General features: G+C 33.0%; 2 long non-coding RNA genes and 2 pseudogenes across 2 annotated transcripts; 1 reads left to right on the forward strand and 3 right to left on the reverse strand.

Annotated features, from left to right (window-relative positions):
• LOC128183616 (deleted in malignant brain tumors 1 protein-like) overlaps positions 1-25,772 on the reverse strand; it is a 492,435-nt pseudogene that overhangs the window by 269,916 nt on the left and 196,747 nt on the right.
• LOC128183452 (uncharacterized) lies at positions 424-1,532 on the reverse strand. The gene is made up of 3 exons (XR_008243604.1): positions 1,081-1,532; positions 797-880; positions 424-470 (listed from the first exon to the last, which is right to left on the reverse strand). It is a non-coding gene; the product is annotated as an uncharacterized LOC128183452 (long non-coding RNA).
• On the forward strand, positions 6,584-11,420 carry LOC128183450 (uncharacterized). The gene is made up of 3 exons (XR_008243602.1): positions 6,584-6,639; positions 8,055-8,095; positions 11,316-11,420. It is a non-coding gene; the product is annotated as an uncharacterized LOC128183450 (long non-coding RNA).
• Positions 20,276-25,772, reverse strand: part of LOC128183435 (uncharacterized) — an 82,169-nt pseudogene continuing 76,672 nt past the window's right edge.

Genomic DNA, 25,772 nt, shown 5'->3' on the forward strand with positions numbered 1-25,772 from the left:
GATACTAAGTATTTACAACATCCAGAACAACTTTACTGACTTAAAACTATAAAAAAATATTTTCAAAAATCTTCAAAAGACAACACACTACAGTACCTATACTTCTGTAGCTCTCTCTTTTTAACCCCAACTGTGTTCCCCTTGACTGTTTCTTGGGTGGGTCACTATCAGGAAGGATTTCATCTGTACAAGTAGCCTATTAAGTTTTGTTTAAAGTCAATTAAGATAAATTCCAAAATTGCAGCATGAAAGTGGCAAAAATGTTTTGTAAAAATGAAGCTGATTATTATATTCTGTCAATACTTTAAAGTTAGTTCTACAAAAGAAAAACTTCATTATTAAGAAAGTTGTTTTTGAATTTTTTCTATTTAACATATATATTTATCAAGAACTCACTGTATCCTGTACTTTATCTGACTCAGGTGAACACACAACTTGATGTGGCATGTATTAAGAACCTGTAAATGAGCCTGTAAATATCAAACATGATGTTAAAAGTGGCAGTGATTTTGTTGCAAAAACAGTTAATGTGGTAATATGGCATTATAAAAGAGCAAATTTGTAGGTATTTGAGACCAATCATATGAAAATTTAGGCTAGATACAGCGCGATATAATTTTTTTATTTGCTACGAACGAGTATATGGGACAAATTCTATCGTTAAACTGGGTCCGTAGGACATCTGTCATTTTAACTATAGAACATTTCATCAAAAACACATCTATTTTACATGTATTTTACATGTATCTTTTATCTATTTTTTCTATTGCATATACAATCAATCAAGTGCACTTACTGTGGAAGCACCTGCTTGTGACAACCTTTCACAGACAGTTTCAGCATGTTCAGTATGTCCAGCTGATAAATTGCCATCAACCAACTGTTTAAAAAAAAACCATTATTACTAACCTTTAAGTTTTTTACCTAAAATATATGAGCCCCATTATGTTTTTATATGCCTATGTATAGTTTCCGTTCATCGCAGTGGATATGATCTCCATTATGCAGTGTTAGGGTCCCACTGACAAGAAAACTAAACCGTGTGAATATTTATCTGTTTATCCAACATTTTAAACTTACCCTTGATATATTTAGCTTCTGGACAGCACGTCGGTGGTGTTCAGGCTTTGGCAGTGAGGGGGAACGGATGGTTGGCACAGCCCCGGGTCTGAGTGATAACTTTTTTTTAAACCACTCCGCCACTGTTGGTATCCCTCAAAATCTGATGGGGCTATAAAGTGGTCACCACAAATGACAGTGGTATCAACAACATGCTTCCAGTCTTTCTGAGTGGATGACACAAACCTGTCCCACTTTTTCCTTACTGCTAGGTCTGATGGAAACTCATGCAGACAGGAATTACTGTTGGTGTTACTGCACCCACCAACAACACATCTTCGCACCACCTTTTCTTGTGTTCTTGATGTGACGTCACATACGATCTATGGAGGCGCGATTTACGGAACGAGCCAAAAATTTAACCGACTACAATTTTCTTATTTTAAACAAACAAAACACTGTAAATATCTTGTTTTCATATGTTATATTTTAAAAGAATTGACCAATAAATATATATATTATTAACATGCTAGAACAAAAACTCAGATTTAAAAAATACACATAAAGTGCCAGGACCCGCTCTTTAAAAATAAACATTTGAGGCAATACATATCGTTTTGACTGGAACTAACACGTGAAATTGACCAAAAAAAAATTGGAAAATAATGTCCGCGTAATCCCTTGATCTCGGCAATAACTGTTGTAGAATGATTTTTCATTGTTTAAATGAAATGGATGTATGCGATTTTGAGGTAAGAATTTTCCTTAGAAACGCTTCCTATTCCCCCATGTTGCTATGCACCGCAATGGATTATTGTGATATATTGAACTTTTTCACGCGGATCCACAAAATTTGCATTGAACGATGTGCAGATTTCAACTCAAATTTCCTCCGTTCAAACACATTGTCTATGGAACTCGCTGCGTGTGCTATTATCTTCTGCATTTTTTTTTTTTAAATAATTTATTTGAAATTTAAAAAAAAACCAATTGATTACTATAAAAATTTGTAAATGTAATTGTATCTGAATATTAAAATGTAAGAGTATTTTTCCAGACATGCAATTTCTACTGTTTGTGACTTGCTATCTAACTTGATTTTAATTACAGGGTTTCTTTTTAATTTGTATAAAATTTTAAAAATCCCAAATATTTGACATTGAGAATGAAAAAATCCATTATTTCTTTGAAAATTGTTACTGTTGCTATTCACACCATCAACTACAGCCATTTTGTTTTCATTTTAAAATTTGTATTAATAGATCTGGTATGACATGCAGAAAATAAAATGTGAACCAAACTTCCAAAGCTGACCAAAATCAAGATTCTTTATAGTTTTTTTTTATTTGTTTTGGTTACCAATAATTAAAAATATATATAATTAAATATATTATTTTTTATAAATTTTATATTAAATAATTAAATCAATTATCAGCGACAATTGTTCCATCACTAAATAGGCTTAGTACTGCCACGCTCCTGCTAGCACTAGCTAGCTTTCCTTAAGCATAGTTGATAAATCATTGGTTTTTAAAGTAAAGGGTTTCGAGTTCGAGCCCAGTTGTGGTTTTTCTGTTTTCTATTACATTGACGCCCATCATAATAACCCACATGGAGTGATTAAGAGAGTCTCGTGTGAGATTACAAAGGGATATATATACCGGTAAGTTTATATAGTTGTGATCTTTCCTCCTCTTCTATTTCAGTATATAATTGTTTTGATAAAATGACACAACAGAGCACTGTCGAGATATGATTCTCGGTGAGAACTGGTCGCACGCCAAAACAGTTACACTAGTCATAATCTCGTAATGCACTATAGGTGTCAAATTAAAAGAATTCATATTGACAAATTAAACTCACCTTTCGTTTTGTAAAACTTGTTAAGACACAACAGAGCATGTTTAGATGGACCTTGCAGCTGTTCTAATTCATCATTATTTGCATTTTTCCATTTTTTTTTTTTTTCAGAAAAGCAAACACCACGGTAAATGGAAGAAAAGATGGTACTTTGTTCTCATCCTGCAAAACTAGCGTCTGTAAATGAGTTACTTTCCGCCCCATTGCAAGAAATAAGTTTCATAACAGCAAATCGTACATTATTGTCCTCTAGGAGACGAGGGCCTTCCTTAAACATGTTATAAAAATGCGTTTGTCGATCTTGGGCTCAGGCTCATTTTCCTCATCAGTCGCCATTGCTGTTTAGTCTGTGTCATACAGATGCTTTTTCGGTGTGTCGATTAACCCAGAAGAATCAAGGTGTACAGGAGCACCCAAAATGATGTAACGTTATATTTAAAAAAAAAAACATAAAACAACTAAAGTTATAAAATGTCTGGGTTTTTTCAACAGGCACGTAGCTCCCCACATCCCCATTTTTTTTTCGCAGCAACACCCGAATGGAGCCCCCCCCCCCCCCTCCACTCCACAACCACCAGCAGCACGTATACGTACCACAACCACACTGTCACACATACACACTTTTTTAGGAACGTATAAGAAATTGAAATGAACGGAAGAAAATAACCATGATAACAGTGAAATTGAAGTTAACCACTTTAATTCCTCCTTTACCGACATTTTTTATTTTTTTACATGATCGATGGGTACCGTACTATGATCGATAAATAATTAACGTTATTCAGTATGTGAAAAAAAAAAACGTATAACGGGTGATGAATCACCCGAGATTCTATCCTTGCCGAAATGCTAGTAGTCATAATTCCGTCATTGCGTGACCAACACTAATAAAATGGGTGGATGGGGTCAGGTTTTAAACTGGGTTGGAGCTAGCCTAGTATACGGACATCCTCCTTTATGTACTGTAATTTGTTACATTTGGAAGTTCCAGTGACTTCCTCTAGAGGTTCTAGATCTGATGGCCAAACATATTCAATCGCAGAAAGCTTATAATCTGTTAATAGAGATTCAGGGGTCATGTTATATAGTTAGGTCCCTCGATCATTATTTCGTCTACCCCGTTAGAATTGCACATTTCTAATAGGCTTGGATGCCATATTAATTTATAGGCTATATATATTCACCTTTGATACCCAAAGAACTCTGTATATAAAGCCAAACATTTTGATTCTTCTTCATAAAATAATACTAGACTTTGCCCCGTGCGTGCACGAGTTGGCACTGAATATCGGACATAAATTTACGAAATAGATACATGTACATCGACACTCCGTATAGTTGACATTTACATAACAAAGCAATGCTATTAATTTCACTACACTTTCCTAAGTTAGAATAGATCTAATCTAACTGTGTCTTAGGAAAGGCCCTCACCATGGGCAGTTAGAATGCCTCCCATATTCCCGTAATGTAACAGAAAATTGCAGAATCGCCCCGAAACGAAAATTAATAAAGTTGCATTGAAAATAACAGTCAAATTAATCATAATAAAAGATAACAGATTTTGAGACTGACTTTAAATACCTTTCATCTAAAAATTTAATCCATATAATGTAATAATATAATGTAAATTAATTACATATAATGTAAGAATTCAACACTTTTTCAACAACGTACACGTATTACCTTTGCTACAGAGACAATACACGGAACGCATTCTATCGTAAAACCGGGTCCGTAGGACATAAATATATATTTTTATCATTTTCAATTCAATTCAATTCAGTTTATTCGCTCACACCATGGAATGGTACATGAGGTCAATCATTATATACAGTTCAAAAGTCAGAGGTTCATTGTATAAATGAATAGATAAGTAGTAGATAAATAGTAAATAAGCATAAATATACAATATATACAATGAAGATAAGGAAAAAGTATAATAATGGAGGACAGACTATTTTATCAAACTGTATATTTTGATTATAAAATAACATAATTTTTTCAGGTTTGTAGCATTAGAACAAGACATAAGTTCACAAAACTTAATAGTATTTGGCGCTGACCAGTATTTATCATCAAGATATTTACGTCTAAATGTCAATAGTTCTGTACATTCAAGAATATAATGAAATTTTCACGATAAAACATTCTATATATTAAATTATTTCCAATGAAAATTTAGACGTATTTGTATTATGGTTTCTAAGTTTACATGTATTAATGCAAATATGTGAAAACATAAACTAAAGATTCCGTTAGCGTGAATGTATAGCGCTTGCGCTAGATTGTAAAATCCAAAAACATTCAGATGAATTCTGGGATTTTTTTTTAGGAATTTTCATTAATACTTATTAATTTGAGAAAAAATAAAAACAAATTGTTAATCTTCAAGTACCAGTGATGTTAAAATATATAAAACAAAAAGGCAGTACTCTTCCGATTTATCGGTATTAAAGCCCAAAAATTCGAGTCTATTAGTTTAATATAGTAGTAGAGATTGTATGGCCAAACATATCATATTCAAAAGTTTTATGCAGATCTGATGGTTACTATGTCCCACAGCCTCTTTAAAAAAGGCACAGAAAAGCCTAACTTTGTGCCTAGACCCTTTAAATTCAACACTTAAATTTCACGAATTTCCCGAAATTAACAAACTGCAAATGCCAAGATGTGTTGCATAAAAAAATCCTTAATGTGTGAGAGGAATTGCTTGCCCTTAGTTGGTGCTAGATATAAAGGGTAATAGTTGTTGATGTTTACTAAAGTAACATGAAACGAAAAACAAACAAGAATTTGAAACGTATGTTTTTCTTACCTTTAAAATAGCATGGATTCAAATAACACAGTTTCATGACATATATTTTAACGAAAGCCCATAGACACTTATATTTATGTATAGGTAAAACAAATAAATTACCCAGAGCGTTTTATAATTTTAACGTAACACTACCTCCCTATGTCTGTGATAATTTAATTGCGGGTAAAAATCTCAGGGAACCCTCTCATGGGAGGGTAATTAAATACAATGCAGACGAAGAATAAACAAGGCATTTGTTTATAAGTACGTGTATCATCATTTTAATTCTGATTCTAGTCACTTACACGCATATTATGTCAAATTTGTTCTTTTCAAGTGAATTGCAACACTATTGAAACCAGATACACATTGTAATTGATCATGCTTATAATTAAAAAATAATGACATATCGCTTGTATACATTTTCGATTATTATACCTTACATACATCATCAAGAGAGAGAGAGAGAGAGGGGGGGGGAGAGAGAGAGAGAACTAGCGCATGCGTATGTGAATCGGAGTCGGGGTTTTCCCACATTTCTATGACTATTCAACTGATTTAATAGCTGAAGGAACATATCTGCCTACAAGGTAAGTTATCTTACATATACAATAATTGGTATAAAACTTGCTCTATCAGATGTCAGAAAAGCATTCCGTAACAAAATCAGTGATGAGTTACTTTGATTTTTTGTTTTTGATATATTTGAATTAAGTATAAGTATATATTACTTCTTCCATCTAAACTTTAGTTATTTTTACTCTATTTACTCTGCTTAAAAATGGTTCTTTTGATTTGACTAGATTGTATAAATCACATTTTCGCCAAACAGTGCGAAATTTAAAAGAAATATGATACTTGCTTTACAGAAACACGCGTGTCAATTAGGCAAGGAAAAGGAGGAAAAGATCGAGATAACGGTAACTTCATTCTAACATCATTATTATTATTTCCTGTGTGATTTTTTTAAGGTTACTAATGGTTTCATCTAACGATAAAATGGATAAAACTGGGCCGTGTAGATTTCAACCCTGTAACCAGTATCTACGTAGGCGTTGAAACCGGGAGGAGCTAGGAGGGGGGGGGGGGCTAGGGGTGGGGCTTAGCCCCCCCCCCCCCCCACTTTTTTGCAAAGTTAGACTTAACCATTAGATTCATAGCAGCAGGGAGGTGCCAGCCCCCGCCCCCACCCATCCCCACACTTTTTATCGCAGCAAACTGTACGTTTACTCAGAATGAAAAAAGAAATTCCACTGATGATAATATGAAAAACTATCTATTGTGTGTTAAAGACCTATCATGGTAGTGCTATTTTTCACTTTCACAGACCTACTTTTTGAGATAATGGCCACTGAATATTTTTTGAAAATTGAAGAAAAGTGCTTTAAAATTTTACACTATGATTAGAATTTTCTTAATTGTGAAAATAATACAAATTGCTACACTCTTTTAAAAATATAATACAGTTTATGAATGGCAGTGACACTAAACAGACACAAAGCATTAAGTTTTCATTCACAATTTTTATGAATATTCCAGCCTGAATTTCCTCTATCATTTTTCAAATCCCTACCCTTTTTTAATTCAATTTTACAAAAAATTGAGGGATGATAATACTAAAACATTTATAGCTTTAAATTAAGTATATTGACCATACTCTGCTGGCATAAAAGTTATATGAGGTCAATGATTAAAATTTGGAGATATGCATGGTGTCTTATCATTTTTAAGCATTTTTCAATATTTTTGTAGTGTGAGCCATTCGAATATCTAAACGAAAAAGTGAGATAAAACCAACAGAAAATATGCAAAATTACCGTATGTTCACTAACAAATAAAATCTTAACTTTGAATATTACAGTACTACCAAAAAATTTTCAGTGATAAACAAAATCTGAAAATTTTAGTCCAAATTTCCTCTGTTTTGCTAAAAGTCCAACTTTGTTTGAGCCCAATTCCATAATAAAGTAAAACTATCGAATGGTTTGTCAATAATAATTCATTTCGTAAATTTTTTTAGTGTTTAGAACAAATTTTACTCATGACATTGAACTTATTTTATAACAATCCGATTTTGAGAACTCAAACCCTGAGTAAACGGCGTCCTTAGGAGAATGAAATATTAATAGTGATATTGAAAATTAGAAAATATACAAGCAGCCCCCCCCCCCCCCCCCTCCCACGGATTAAGAATTTCATGATTTGGGAATTTTTTTGGGGGGGGGGGGGGGGTAGGTAAGATTTTGTTGGTTTTTTTTTTTTTAGATCTAGAGTTAAAGGCATTTACTTAAATCATTCTTAAAAAATCAAACAAAGAATATTGTTATTGTTACAGATGACACTTAAGAAAAGTTACAGACGCAAAATCCGTAAATTGTGAGTATCGATGAATAGTCAAGCTGGTAACTTTATTTAAAAGTGTACCGAGTTTTTATCATCCCAATTAACCCAAGGGTATTGTGTCTATTCTTTTTATACAATGGGATTGTGACAATGATTTTGAAAAAGAGACACGTGAAAAGACCACATTGCTCACCCAATAAACAATGGTTGTAACTCTAAATACAGCAGTTTAAAAGAGTCAAATACAACTATTTTATATAGTATGTCTTGTTTATAAAGTGTTTCAGATTTATTTTTTTTCCACACTTATTCTAATGCTTAATATTAAGCCCCTGTTTCACTGGCGTCGGAAGCAAATTGTAAGTGGGGGGGGGGGGGGGGGGGGGGCTAGACTAATCCTCAGAAATCTTGAGGAACTTATTCCCAAAATCATGGAAATCCTAATAATCCGTGGGGGGGGGTAAATTTAGGAACAATTATCTTTGCTGCGATAAAAAGGGGGGGGGACTGAACCCTTTATGATGCTTTGTCCCTAATGGTTAGGTCTAACTTTGCAAAAAAAGTGGGGGGGGGGGGGGGGGGGGCTAAGCCCACCTAGCCCCCCCCCCCCCCCCCCCCCCCCCCCCCGGTTCTGCCGCTTATGCTGTTTATTTCTGTGGTTGTTATGAATCAAAACTAGCTTTATAAAGTTGCTTTCATAAATACATGTAATTAAAAAACTGAATTTCTGATAAAAGAATATATTTAAATATTTTCTACATACATTCCAATATTAAAATTAATTTTGAAACTCTAGATCTCCAGAGACTTAATATAAGTTTGGAGGTCAATCAAATATTTCAAGCAATTTAAATTCTACACTGTAGTGTTGCTACATACCCATATAAAACATTGAATCTAAAGTTCCTTGGGGTCTTGTCATTGGTCCATTGGTCTCATTTTGAACAATTCAAAATCTACTTTATTTAAGGAATAATTAGGAATCATTTTTTAACACTCTATTATGAGGTGATAATTTTGGTTGGGCGTGGTCAAATCCAGTAAAGAATGAAGGGCTTTATGATAGATTTTGACATGCTCCGACCAAATTGATCACCTCATAATATTCAAAGAATGTTTCCTTAATACTTATATTTACATAATTTTCAGCAATTCCTTAATACTTATATTTACATTATTTTCAGCAATTGTATGATTGAATATTAGAATATTTACATATCTATGTGATTTTCATTTCTTTTAATCATGCAAACCCAGCTTGCACCCCAACAATATATTATTTGAATTTTGTTGGACATAATACAAAATTGGTTTGAAGTGTTATCTCAGACAAAGACACTAAACAAGAGGCCCATTGGTCACATCGCTCACCTGAGCAACAATAGCCATAATATCGTCAGGAGTCATATACAAAATATCTGGACAATGTAGTGGAATAGATCCTGTAAAAAAATTGCACAAAGTTTAGTTGAAATTGGCCCAGGGGTTCTGGAGAAGTCAAAAATGTAAAAAGTCTACAGACAGACAGACAGACAGACAGATGGACAGACAGACATATGAACAGATGGACACTGGACAAAAAGTTATCAAAATAGCTCTTTTGAGCGTTCAGCTCAGGTGAGCTAAAATGTAAATATATCAGGATGCTTAAGTACGTACAATGTAGTTAATTATCACAAAAAGTAGCATTGCATGTAGTTCTTGAGAAGATTTTAAACAATTTTCCGTAGTCTTACCAAACTTTGAAACTCTATTTGGGCCCCATATTTGTCCAGGGAACTCAGTTTGAACAATTAAGAATCAACAATTTAACTTCGTATAAAAGATCATTCATTTTAATGAGTACTGGTAAATATATACTACCGGTAGTTGTTAAAAAGAGGCAGCTTGCAGTTTTAGATTAATAAGCCAGGGTTGTGTCATTTCATTCACTGGTGTCAGTGAGGGCAAATAGGACATAATTAAAAAGAATAATTTACTTGGATTAAAGTAGAACATTGTTACTCAGGTGAGCAACATGGCCCATTGGTCTGACTGAGTGTGTGTTTTGTTTGTGGTTAAGCTGGTATAAGCGAGGGATCACATAAGCCAGTCTTACTGTGAATATATTATATTTAGCATGTATGATATTTTGTGAAAACCCAAACCAGTTCATCTTAAATAAAAATAGTTGTAAAAAAAAAATTGGTTTGTAAAACCTGTAAATCAGGATTAAGGATAGTTACAAAATAGCATGTTGTTAGCAATTATTATGCCTCCTGTCAGTTTGTCGCTATATAATCAATACCTATTATCTATTTTCGCACAGTATACTAAGGATTTATATAGCATAAGCATACTATGCCGAAATAGAGCACGACAATTTTTTTCAAGGAAAATCTTAGAAGCACCGACAGCCGGTTTAGAACTCATGACGCTAAAATCATTCCAGTTTGAAGCCCAACGCGTTACCGCTATGCTATATTAGCCGTTACTATAAGTGACAGTATTTAAAACGTAGATAATTATATATATTATACGACTGACATCAAGCAATTAAAAACATTTTTTTCCCAACAACACTTAATATCCATTATTGACGGTAATTTTAAAGTTTCTGATAAACTTTTGGACAAATTGATTGAACATTTTTCAAAAAATTCTACATGAGAATCTCAAAAACACTTTTTCAAATGACGCTTGATAAAGAATGTTAAAGAAAATTTTTTTATGAGATTTCGTCTGCTAAACGTTTTGAGTTTTCTTGGTAAGGTCAAACGTTTCTCAGTACAATGAAAAGAACATAAACCTTTGTTGTCTTTTCATTGTACAACAACTTGCTGATTAAACAAACAATCAAATCAATTGATTAATGTGAAGAAAAAAAACAAACGCTTGCTTTTCCGGTGATTATTTTTAGGGACTAGTCAACACTTGAACGTCACAGCTTCTTATAGCAAAGCACGTCATTATATTATTCAACAGTTGGCATAATAATAACAATAGTGTTGTGTTGTGCACGTACTATGCCTAAATAGTAGTTAGGGTTTGATACATAGTGCACGAGCTGGAGGTTCGTGCACTATGTATCAAACCCTGACTACTATTTAGGCATAGTACATGCTCAACACAACACTATTATATAAATAGCGCTGAAGGTTACTGGTACCAAATACCAAAATATGCTAAAAAGAATACGCGTACACAGCCAAATGTTATGTTTACAGTCATTTAAACATATGTTCTTAATGAAGCTTTCAAATTTTGTTTTCAGCACCTTCAGGAATTTGAAGATTTATGTACGTGTACGTCCTCTGACATGGAACAATGATCTTATAATAACTACCAGTTCAAGTGGAAGGATAGTGGAAATAAAGAAATCAAAATAAACATCTTTTTATTTTATATATCAGTAATAATTAACTCATGTTGGTGTTGGCATTATAACGTGCATTTTCATCTCGTTCTCCAGATCCACTGGGTAGATTTCAACCAAACTTAGAACAAAGCATCACTGGGTAAAGGGGATTCAAGTTGGTTCAAATGAAGGGCCACACCGTCTTTAAAGGGGAGATAATTTAGAAATATTGAAAATTTGTTGATATTTTTAAAAATCTTCTTCTCAAAAGTATTCAGCCAGAAAAGCTGTACTTTGTATGGAATCATCCTCAGGTAGTGTAGATTCAAGTTTGTTCAAATTACGGTCCCCGGGGGTAGGGTGGGGCCACAATGGGTGGGATGGATTTCTACATAAGAATGTATAGAGAAAATCTCTAAAAATCTTCTTCTCAAGAACTATTTGGCCAGAAAAGCTTAAACTTGTGTGGAGGCATCCTCAGGTAGTGTAGATGCAAGTAGGGGCCACAATGGGGGGATGAATTTTAGCATAGGAATAATTAGAAAAAAATTTAAAATTATTCTTGGAAAGTTTTCAGTCAAAAAAGCAGTAAATTGTGTGAAAGCACAAGTTTTGGAGATTAATTAATGTTTGATCAAACCATGATTCCCTAAAGAAAATTGGGGCCACAAAGCGGTTTTTTTAAAAAGATTTTAATTTTTTTTAGCAAGATCTACTGTACTTAGTTGTCAAGATATTTTGATTTTGATAATGTAATGCTAATTTGATCAGAGTTAAGGCTATTGTTGCTCAGGTGAGCTACGTGGCCCTTGGGCCTCTTGTTTAGATTTCTGTTTTAATTTGTACTTGAACCAAAATATCTATGACTTTGAGAGGTATGTCCAATGCACGGTATTTTATCAATCTTGATATATCACAATGTTGGCCAGCATCGAGTCGACATTGTGTTTATATCTGCAGTGAACCCTCTATATCCTGTTAACATCACAATGTTGATTGACACCCTAGCTCTTTGTAACATTTACTGGCAAGCCGTTGACCAGTCTCCGCAATGAGACAAGTATTATCATAAAAAGGTGGACAAATCTACCACTATCACCGATCAGAACTGCGCCAATTATGTAGCTGAAGGCAGTGGCAAAAGGACTCAAGCAATTATCCACAAGGACAATTAAAACACAAGATTATACATAGCCTGGTCAACAAGGTTGGAAGTGAAATGCATATCAATTCTAACATTAATTCTAACATTAATAGAATCACTCACAAATACCTCCCACAGCCACTTAAATTCTGCAAAGACAGTTTGTATATGCTACCAAAAATACATAAAATGGGCGTCCTGAATATTAAAAAGTTCAAAGGGCATTTGGCCTTGCAACATGAGATGCTTGTACCTGGGCGGCCAATCATACCTCAATACGTCGTCTGCCAAACAATGCTGATCAGTCTCTTTGATACATATTTACTATATGGATATATTGGTCCCTACCTAGGTTCCAAAACCCTGACCCAGGGGCCATGAATTTTAAAATTTTGATAGAGGGCTTCATGCATATGGACATCATAACCTGTAGGAGTAGAGAGACGATTTTTGAAAATTTGGCCTTTTATGTATATTTGGCCCCACATATGAGTCAAAGGGGGTGGTAAAGCCACAAATTTTACAATTTAGATTCCTCTCATCATGGAGATGCTCCACACTAAAAATGGTAACAACTGGCAATGTAGTTTTCAAGAAGTTAAAAATAAAAATTGTTAACAACAGATGATCCATGAGGATGGATGAAGACTAATTGCAATAGATCACCTGAGTGAATCAGGTGACTAAAAACATGTCTCTCTGTAAAACTTTGGTATAGCGGAAGCTTTTACTTTGTCGCTGTTTGGTTTTTTATTTACTTTTGAAGCTGTGCAATTTATAGAAGCATTCACCCAACGACTTGCCTGCATAGTCAGGAAAGATAAGCATTGCTCCATAATATTTCTGACACCTCTTATCATTGGATATAAGTGACACAGAAATCTAAACAACCTCTTTAACTTGACTTGGAGCCAAATCAATTAACATGTTAGACATTCAAAATGAGGAAGATTCTCTAATCCAAGAGCACTTAAACTCCTCCTCCTCGAGCCCGCTGATGTGACGTATCGCTCCCACCTGTATATGGCAGTTCCATAAAAAGCCTGCTTAGATACAAAACAAGCAAGCAAATACTCTATTAGGCTATTAACTTGCATATTATTTCTCTAGGGCAAAATATATCATCTTACTCATTGTCTTAAATATGTTAAAAGCATACAGTTTTTGAATCACAAAGCCTATTATGAACATGTTGTATTGTATGATAATACACAAAACACTATGCTTAGTTCTTAAATGGATCATTTCATGACTGATGTACAATTAAAAACAACACCAGGTAGACCTCTGATGAGGGGACGACCCTTTAACATCTCTTAAATGTGCCCGAAACACTGATTCGGTGTCAGGTCGTCACCTGTTGGCACATGGGGTGCTGTGGCATCTTTCTACACACAGATCTGAATGGTAGTAATTAAGGTGCATGCATGTGTAATTCTGGAACATTCATCTAATAGATAATAGATGTACTTGGACATAATTACAAGAAACAAGCAATCTTTGTGTCAAATTTTAGCTTCCAATCATTTTCAGTTACTAGATATGTCCTAGACAGGAATTTTGCATTTTTAACAATGACTTTGAACTCGCACAACTGAACCTGTAATCAAATTTATGACTCCCTCAGATCATAAGCAATCTTTATGTGAAGTAGGAACATCAGACTCTATAATGTTTCTCTATATTAAGAATGGTACAGACCTGACAAAATTATAAAGTTTTTATTTTCTATGACCTTGAACTTACTAAAATGACGTTGGGTCAAAATCAGGACACATACACTATCAGGTAATAAGAAATCTTTGTGTAAAGTAAAAACTTTCAAAGATTCTTCATATGAAAAATCTATAATAATAGACCTGACAAAATTTTGCACTTTTACTTCCAGTGACCATGAAGTTGCCCAAATGACCTTAGGTCATGACACACTCTAATGTCATAAGCAATCTGTATGTGAAGTAAGATGTAGATTGCACAGAGGGACAGATGGAAAAGTGATTCCTATATACCCTCAAAACTTCATTTGCAGGGGGTATGACAAAAGGTATTACACATACATGTAGACAATACGACAGACATATGGACAGACTTGTCTGTGAGCCAAAGCTCAGAATTGATACCATTGCTCTGATTCAGTAAATAAAACAAGTATTCTCTTTCATTAAGGTACCTCACTAAATCCTGACCTATACTTTTTAAGACACTACGTACGTCACAAGATGGCGATTTAAAAGGGCATGGTCACGATTTTGGTCAAATTTTATTTTTCTGTTTTTATTATTTACAATGCTTTATCAATGCATTTCTAATGATCAAGTGAAATTTGGGTGCCCGTCGATGAGTTTTAAGCAAGATACAGGGCTCACAATTCTTTGTCATGTAAAGAAGGCTCGTGCCATGTTTTTGTTTACATAGGTTCAATATACCTGTAAAAATCTTTTTCAAGATGATTTGTCTGTATTCTTATTCATTTTAAGCATAGGTAAACAGTTCCTAACGATTAACACATTCATTTTAGGTCTAAAACTGGAATTTTCTCTTCAACGTTCAAAATGTAAACAAAAGCTTTGTTTACATAGCGAGGAATTGTAAGCTCTGTAACTCGCTTATAACTCAACAAATGACACTTAAATTTTGGTTGCCTATTAAAAATGCCTTACTGAAGCATCATAAACATTAAAATCGAAAAAATAATTTTTGTCCAAAATCGTGACCATGCCCCTTTAAATGTTTAGTTAAACTGTTTATATCGTTCGATTCGCTCATATAGCGTCATAGCTCAGTGGTTAAAGTACTGGGCTTCTAAACGGCAGATCATTTAAATGGCCTGTAGCTTTTATTCATGTTTACTGAATTCAATTTTTAAAAATGAAATTTTTCATACAAAATTGCAAACTATTTTGCCTATTTGACTTTTAAAATACTTCTTATTCATTATGATATCTATCATAATCAAGTAATTTTCTGCTGATTTGAGAAAATATTTCAAGGTGTAGTGAGCCACCTTAAAGGAAAGATTGGCATGTAATATCATTGGCCAATCTTGTAAATGTAATATAAATTATGGTACATTCAATAAACATGATCAATACAAATAAGATATATTGCAGCAATTTGTTGATTTTTGAAATAGCAAGGCATGAATAAACTTAACTTTTTATTAGGCAAATTGTGCTTCTGATTAATATTCTTATGCATGTAAAGAAAAACCTGATTTGATTTATATGATTATGTATGTAACTGTATAAACGTTTAACTTTCAAGGCAAACGCAATTTAGAATAACATTTTTATTAATCTACATGTAATTAAAGATTTACCAGAAGCTATCATTGAATAGTAAATAAAGTAGATGCAGTTCAAGACGCAATGTGTGTGTAAACTGTAAAATTTGACAGATTCTTCATATGGACACAACTGTGATCGGCCGATAAAAATAAGCATTTTAGACATTTAACAAGAAGTTGACATCGAAATTTGTTCAAAAATGAATCCCATCATATAACATGCTTTAACAAAGAGTGTGTTTATAAATTTTCAAGCATCTGTGATTATATATATGTAGCTGCTGGAAAATTTGTTCTAAAATGATGTAGGCTTTAAAAAAACAAAGTTGTCACTTGACAGGAAATTGGCATCTGATTGGTACAAAAATAGATACCATTATATGGCATTACCAAAACAAAGAGTGTGAAAAAGTACCTGTGATTAATAATTGTTGAGAAAAATGTGTCAAAAAATTGTTAGACACACACACATGCCCACAGACAGACACTCAAAGATAAAAAGTATACCTCTCTTTCCTGCAGAGCGAGGGTATAAAACATGATAAAAATGCAACAATTCCTAGTTAAGTATGGTAACTCTTGGCCATGAGTCCCCCAGTGGAAGCGAACATGACATAATACCATTTGGGCTTTTAATGTGCACTTTAGGGAACATAAAAACTGCATGTACAATTCATTTAATCTATCTTAATCTCTCATACTGGATCTTCACCTCCCAAACTGACAGCAGAAAAATGACATAACTTGAGTGAAATATTTTCAACATTGAAAAATTCAGAATTAATTTTTTTTTTTTTTAATTCAATATTATTTTAACCCTGGGTGCAAACACATAACAAAATATGAATTGTATCTTAATCCACTATTTACATTAAAATATAACATTTGTTTCATGTGAGCATTTTCATGTTTAAAACTTGAGAGCTGATTCTTGGTTAATTTGAAATACCTTGTACCTTAAAAATATTGTAAACTTTACTGTTTAAAATCATTATATAGCTCATAGCACACCAGAAAATGTCTCTAAAAACTGAATGTGTAACATAAAATAATTATGCACAAACTATTTTTATCTTACTTTAAATAATACCTAATAAAAAAGAAATCTAATAAAATGTTGTCGGTGTAGGGTAGTTGTAGACCTGTATTTAAGTAAGTAATGGCCGGCATATTTAAGATAGTACTCATACTTTACAGTTCTTAAAGAAAGCAGTCCAAAAAATAAACATATTTTACAGAGTTTTGTTTATATCAAATTATACCTCGGTATAAAGTTTTTACCTATTATATACTGTTTATAAAAAAAACACTACTTGACACATTATAATTTAAGGCACTGGTTCATGTTCACATCAACCGTATTATCTGCTCAAGGGCAGGGGTATCATCCAGCGCCACTGGACTCATTGTAGCTCATTTCAGAGTGCCCATGTAGACCAAAATATACCAACTACATGAAACAACAATAAACTTGAGCATGTACTGTACATCAGTGTCAAGTGTAAATTAAGACTTATTCATTTTACAATTAAATAAAAAAAATTCTTCTTTTAATGTAAACTTCAACAATAAAACGAGTTTGAAATGCAATTATGCATATTCATTTACTCTGTGTACAGTACACAATATGAAAATACTATAATCTAAAAGCATTATCATGCAAAAATATCAAAACAATACTTATGCAGTACTTCTCCAAACCACACATTGAATTAAATTTCCATAGACCAAGGCCTGCATGGCTTCATCGAGACATCTGTCCTCATGGTGTGCTGGAATTAAAATACAACTGATTGCAATTAAATATAAACAAGTAAAAAGCTGTCAATGTGACAGCAAACTGGGTTTCTTTTATGTGAACTGTATCCATAAACCATGTCAACCCTGAATTGATAAACACTACCTACTGTATACAGTGAAATGGAGTACCCTATTTGCAATATTTTGCCAGAAAATGACTATTAAGTTCAAAAGCTGGTATTTTTTTCATAAATTATCAGAAATCAAAATCCTAATAATATGCACATTTCCGATATATGTACAATTGATTTGCAAAAGAACAGTTTTTTATCTTAAAAACTGTAAGAAGAGTTATCCATACAATTAGGGTACCCTATGTGCAATATTCTGCTAGAACAGTTCAAAAGCTAGTATTTTTTTCATAAATTATCAGAAATCAAAATCCTAGCAATATGCACACATCTGATATATGTCTGCAAAAGACCAACTTTCTATCTTGAAAACTGTAGGAAGAGCTATCCGTACAATTAGGGTACCCTTTTGGCAGCCGCACATGTTTCAATTATTTATTGGTATGTTAGAATGCCTTGCTCATTCAAAGCTGGTATACTTTTTACAAAATATTTTTTGTGAAAAACACATCCGTTGACAGAAGACAAGTATATATGGACAAGCTTCCCAATTGAATAAAATTGACTTAGAGTAAAAACTGAACAACTATATTAATCCTTATGTTAACTTATAGCACATGAAGTAAAACTTACTTAATAAAATCATCCACTTTTGAAATGAATTCAATGTCAGAGAGATCAGTACTAGTCTTCTGAATCAGACAGATAAGAGCACAAACAAGATGACTGGAACTTTGATAGGTAACCATGCTATATGCTAAAGCCAAGAGCAATGTTTTACTTCAATGGTCTGAAAATAAAAACAACATCAAGTTTTATTGAATGAAATTGCCAACACTTTATTTGAGCTAGCAATTATAACACAGACAAAAACTTATCGTTTATCATCTCATTGGATTAAAGAACCCACAAACACATATTTACTTAATAATTAAATGGGAGGGAAACTAAAAATATGTTGTTCAATAAATTATCATCTACTATAATTGCAAATCGTATTTATTTTCATTAAAAACCCCGGAACAATGAATAAATCAAGAAAATCGATCGCTTAATTTAAATTTCCCACCGCCATGGGGGCTGCCATTGAACTTTAATCTATGACATCACACCAACTATTCCGGTTTGTCTTATCAACATAACATCATGATATTCGCTCTAAATGACAAGTTCTGGAAAATTTGAAACAAAATTGATTTGAGACCGTTCTTTTACCTTAGAAAAAAAAACTAAGGTCAAATGGAGCATGTTCGTTGAAATCTAAAAGCGGAGGTTAGTATCGGAGAAATCTCCGCGTAAATGTGGAAATTGTCAACAGATGCCAAGTATCATAGAAAATGTCTGCCGTTGTTATTTCGACATGGTAATTCCGACTTTAAAGAATGAATTATAAACATCCCGATTACAATTATAACATTTATTCAGTTAGGGAAGAACAAGTGACTTGGAATAAAAAATTTAATCGAGGTCGTTTTCAACTTTGAATGATAGCAGATTAACAGCTGTCATTTACTTATGAAAATGCATATATTTATGCATACAATGAAACATGTATTTATTCTTTAGATTGACGTGTGAACTCAAACATTATCAATTTTGTTTAGTCGATTATTTGAGTAACAGAAAGGCATAAACCAGCGTTAATTATATTCAGAACACTGTGTACGTAAACCAAACCGGAATAGATGGTGAGACGTCAAAATAATTAATTTTTTTGGTTTTTAATACAAAAGAGTTCTACATCATGTCAGCCTCCAGTAAATACGATTTCTCCAACTTCAAACGTTCATTAAAGCTTAATTACGTATTTTATTTTCAAAACAGCATGACCACGTGATAATTTACACCACTTTATTAAAATAAATAAATAATGATTTTGACTTTCCTTCCCCTTTAAGTAATTTGAATATAATACTGCATTATCATGCGATTACTTACAAATTCAAGTTTAAACAATCATTTAACACTTACAGTGAGAGATAGTGTGTCCTGCAATGATCTGAAAGCCTCCAAATTGTGTGTTTGTAAAAGATACACACTCTGCTGCAAAGGAGATTTCATTCAAATGCAGTCAAACAAAACCTGTCACAAATATTGAATGAACGCGAACAACGGCACCATATCATTTCATGGGTTAAAAATAAAAATAAAACAGACTCTATCTCGTTTAAAACAAATTTCCTAAATTCTACCAAAAATGATTCCGATAATGATATTACTGTGTAACTAGTGAATATCCCCCCTTTCTGCATAAATAACCACTTTTACAGTAGTGACAGTCATACAAGCACAATTTTACAGGTTCCCAATAGCAAATACAACAGCACATTTCTTATTCCAATCACATTCAGTTCTACGTATCATTAAGGTATATCCATCAAATGGGTCTAGATGCATTGATTTAACCATTACTTGAACATGTATTTATTCAATACAGCAAATCGTCATAAAATTAAAATGAAATGTGTCAAGATCCTTTAATCAAGTTGAAATTTATAAGGTAAATCAAATTCCTACCTCTCAAAAGAAATTTCATAGCTTAAACTATGTGCTCAGCTCTCTGACACTGCTAGAATTATGTTCTGAATTTTTCTATTCTTTCAAAGGCATTTTCTCTCTTTTTTCTTCTCAGATTTAATATTTTTGTTCGAATCAAATGGATTTTTTTCTGCTTCGGAAAATCTTTCAGTATTTCTGGATAGCTCAGTATGAAGTTACGTATGTCACTGGCAACTGTGAAAAATCATAAAAACAAAGATTAATAAAATTTTATAAATATAAAATATCAAAATAAGAGTAACAAGTAACAGTATCTATATATCGTTAAATTTGTTATTATTGTTTAACAATAAAAGTTTGCAAGGATTTACCGTCGACTATACAAATGGGGAGAGTGGTATCATTCCTGTATCTTTGAATTTAATCCAAATTATTATATTTATATTCTTCCCTTACATTGTTTTTGTCCTCAAGAAAAGATAGGGACAGTTAGTTAGAAATTTATATCTAATTCATATTTGATTTCTAGAAAAACAGATTTTCTACTCCAGGCCTCTCTAATATTTATTAAATTTTATAAAATGTTTCATTTCCGCGTTACAAGTCGGTGCATTTTATCACAGAAATCACTAAACCATCATCCATCTGTTAGCTCTGAAATTGACAAAAGGAGAAATTGTCCCAAAAATTATCCATATGTCTTTCATTCTCAATGTTTAATTACCAGTGTTTACCACTTGATCAACATGTTTAACACTTGCGTGTGACAATTAATTCGAACACCACAAAACTGCATAAGAGCCGTAATAAAAATGAAATTTGGATGAAAAACTGTAATATGGTTTGTGTACACTATGTCTACTTCAGTATCGGAAGGTCACGTGCCATGTGTCAACCACAGGTGATAAGTTTTATAGTGTCTAGCAAACGAGAATGAGAGGGTAGCATTCTATCCTACATTTCCTTGATGGCTACACAAGAATTTAAGAAAGGGGAAGGGTGAAGCAGTATGGTTATATAATTTAATGAACAAAGTAGTACAACAACATATGCATACAACAGTAAGTTGACATCAATTTGTTAAAAAATGAATCCAACCTATATGACATTCCTTAAATAGGAAAAAAACCCAGAATATATGGTGCAACGTCAAAGATTAGAGTTAAATGGAAGCCGGCTCTCATGACGAATCTAAATTAAGCATTTGACATTTCTTGATTTATTCATTATTCCAGGAGTTTAAGAAAAATATATACAATTTACAATTATAATGTTGATAATTAATTTGTAGAACATATATTTAAGTTTCCTTCCTCTTTAATTTATATATATTACATGTATACTTTACCATGCAGTTTTCCTTTGTTTCCAGGTTTAGATGTATCGTCAATGTGACTGTTGAAGAAACGCTCAATCGCAGCATTCTCCTCTGGTAACCAGGTATGTCTCTGGCCCTTGACAACTGGACTCTTCTCTTCTATTAACACAAATACAATAGAAAAGCTTTCAATGTGACAACAAACCGGGTTTTCTTTTGTGTGAACAGTATCTATCACTATTTGTCAACCCAGAATTGATGAACACTACATGTACATGTACCTATCCCGAGAAATGGGGTACTCTATATGCAATACTTTGTCAAAATAAAGTTAATCACAGATTACAAAGCTCACCAAGATGAGGCATCACCTTTATGAGGCATCACATCTAAGTGACCACCTTTATCATATTGTATGAAAATCATAGTTAATGATTCATGGTTACTGCTTCGACACAATATCTTATATCATATGTTTAAAATTGTTATAATTATATCTTTATTTCATACAGTATTATAAGATACATTGTTTATCAATACAATAATATAAAAAATGATATTGCATCCTATGATACTTACAAACTATATGTGTACTATATCATAGGAATCATGTTATATAATTAAACAACAAACACATCTATCAAGTAGGGATGAGTGAGGAGATTTTTTTGCATCCTTGATAATGGAGACTAGGCTTTGCATCTGAAGCAACCTGTGCAATTCATTTATAATATAGTTTAATCAACTGTGCAAGTTTGAAATAGTACTATTATCTATCAAACATGTGACATGTTCCAAAATAACTAAACCTCATCCAGCAATCCAGTATCCGAATCCTATGGCTCAGATTCAACATTGATTTCAAGCCTGTCAGGTGCATCAGTGTCATAAGATGCATCATCCATGGAAGTTTGGTGAAGTTAGGACCAGTAATAACTAAAATATAATCAGAGGGCACCTGCTCCAAAAACTTCAACCAGCTCTTAAAACCTTAACCTCTTCCAGCATCCGAAATCTATCGCTCAGATTCAGCATTCAAGCCTGTCAGGTGCCTCAGTATCATAAGACGCACTATCCATGCAAGTTTGGTAACGTTAGGAGTTAGGACCAGTAGTAACTTTGAAATTGCTATCAAATCGCACCTGCACCAAAAACTTTAACCTGCTCCAGGGGTGAGCAATTACCATCGCCGACGCCCGGGGCTACCGATTTTAGAGGTCGGGTTAGCAGAAATCCTCACTGTGGTAGCCCGTCGGGCTAGTAAATAATAACGATGATAAACGAAATCAGACTTCCATAAGTGTCATTATAACTTCGACTGATTTTATGTACAATCTCTCATTCCCTTTAAGGTAGCTCGCGGGTTTACCTGCTTGTGAGAAAACCTACCTTGAAAATTTGTCCACGTGATCCATAGGTTTCATAGTTTTATTTCTGAAATTTATTTAAGATTCGTCTGCGCGGTAATAATGTTATCGTGTTTCAAATACAGTGTCATTAATAAAATCAAGCAACGCTATTTCAATGAAATATATAGTAAAATGCACATTTTAACCGAGAAACACATTACAAAACTATGCTCCAAACTTTTAAACGATTCAGACGAAATTAATCATACTCTACACAAAAACAGAGGAGATAATTATGAATCAATTCATAAAAAAATATCAGTATGTGTTCTCGGCCAATTTTTGGCAAAAAAACTTTAAAGATTTAAAAGATTTCTCAAAACCTTATATTTTCATTACGACGTTAGCCTGACGTCATCATTTCCTTACTTCTTAGAACACCAAAATTGAAATGCATTTATTGACAAGACTAGCTGTTTAACACATTTTAGAACATGTTAATGCTTATTAGGCATTATTGTGAATGTTATTTAAAAATGCAATTAATGTAAGGCTGTAAAGATACAGAAAATTGCTATTTTTGTTTTTATGAAACTCTGAGTCAATCAATGCAAAAATAAAATGCCAGGCAACTACTCACATTATAAGTAAGTAATCGAATAAAACAGGTATCTCAAGCCAAAAAAAATTTAAGAATTTAATCGGTAGTACAGATTACGGAAGTTATTATTGTAAAAAAAAAAGCGAAGTTAATGCATACATTCTATTTTAAAACATGACTTTAAATGGAAGAGTTCTAACGCACACTCATTCTTTATCTTAATAGAACAAAATGTGAAAATGTATGTGACATCTTTAAATTTTCAGCACTCGATATCATAAATCTTTGTATAAACAGTCATAAACCGCATATAAGCTTTTTAAAATATTTTGAATTCTTTTATACTTCTAAATATCTCATTTGTCATTTTAAAATAAAATTATGAGTTTACTATGACGGTCAACTCTTTACGTCGATTCCTATTGTGACGTCAGCAAACCCGCGAGCTACGTTAATGTTTGTGCATTGTGCGTACTAATCGCTGGTCCGCATGACAATGACGCTTTGTTTTCAAACATGGAGAAGTACCTGACGATAAGTAAGCGTAAACATTCGTTTGATCGCCTTGATGACAACAATAATCAGCAGTTGGATACTACTGATCGTAATGTTGATAAAACTATATAAATATTGTTTGCATTATTATCTATTTGACATGTTTTAATTCAACTGATATGAAGAAAATGTTGGGCTAGTAAGTTTTAACTTTGGGCTGGTAACTTTGCTACTGCCAGTAGCCCCTAGGCTAGTAGCCAAATTTTGTAATTGCACACCCCTGTGCTCCAAAAACCTTAACCTCCTCCAGCATCTGAAATTCATGGACCAGATTCAGCATCCAAGTCTTTCAAGTCCATAAGTAGGTCCAAATACATCATCTATGCAAGTTTGGTGAAGATAGGACAAGTAATAACTTAGATACAGGACCTGCAACAAAAACTTTAAAGAAGTCCAGACGCCGAAGCCAGGGGTATAGCATAAGCTCCACCCGACTCAGTGAGCTTAAAATGACTAAGTTCAACAGCTGGAATTTTTTTCATAAGTTATCCAAATTCAAAATCCGAGCAATAAGCACACCTTTTATATATGTCCAGAACAACATTCTATCTTAAAGACTGTAGAAGGAGTTATCTGTTGAATAAGGGTTCTCTTTTGGCAGCCGCTCGCCCGCCATTTTCACCATTTCAACAACCGGATTTTTCTTTGGAAATCCCGGTTAAAAATTCATTTCATGGGTTTTTTTCCCCCTTTTTCCCTTAATGGTGATCGATTTATGTCAAACACTCCTACCTGGTGAAATGCTTTTCAGTAATTGAATATCACTTTGTACTTAATACATGCTTTTCATAGATCAACTATAGAATATGTTTTCAATGTAAAATAGTGACAATGTGACAGTAAAACACCACTTTAGCAAATACGCTCAGAATGAATTCAAATATTGAATGATTAATGTTTATATTAAATAAAAATTGCTTGTTCCTGCATGTCTGAATGTACATGGATTCCAAAATTTCTTATAATTACCTTCTTTGGATATGTTATCGTTGTTTGATGATTCTTCTTCTGATGAATTATCCTCACAAATGTAAGAAACACTATCAAATTTATTTTTCTTTGATCTTTTCATTCGACTTGGGCCAGGAACCTAAGAGAAAATAGTCAAAAATACTTTGCATTTTAATCAGTCTTTCTAACAAATGTGACATAGTTAGTGTGAGAAAAATTACATAATAAAAATAATGATACATACAAGTACTGGTAATTGTACTACATGTATTACATATTTGAATCACTAATGTAAAATCCTTTTGGTTTGATATATACCTCACTTTCTGAAAGGTCATCGTCAATTATGGTTCTCTTTAACCCTATAACAACAAATCATTTTTATATTAATTAAACTTTATCAACCGACTGCTTTAAAGACATTCAATAATCATATGCATAAAATTACTTCAATAGCACAATTTACAATTAAATCTTTTAATGAAAACATGATGTAACAGAATACAAAAACACCCCAACAAATTATAAGTGGTTTATTAGATATGAAGAAAATTAGTTGGGACTTAAAAACCAGTTCGAACAAGGGCCCTATGTGCCATATCTTGTGTAACAATAGCAATAACTAGACAACATTGAGATGGTGACCATCTCAAATAGCATGGCTCAAATAATGGACAATAGGATGAGTTTTTCAGTGAATTTTGCTTTGACCTCGATCTTGAACTTTCCAGCTGGCATAGAACTTTCTATTTAATCTCATTACCCCTTACATACAGGCATTTTTGTTCAATATAACGAA

The sequence above is a fragment of the Crassostrea angulata genome, chromosome 5 (genome assembly GCF_025612915.1).
Source record: "Crassostrea angulata isolate pt1a10 chromosome 5, ASM2561291v2, whole genome shotgun sequence".
Taxonomy (NCBI): domain Eukaryota; kingdom Metazoa; phylum Mollusca; class Bivalvia; order Ostreida; family Ostreidae; genus Magallana; species Magallana angulata.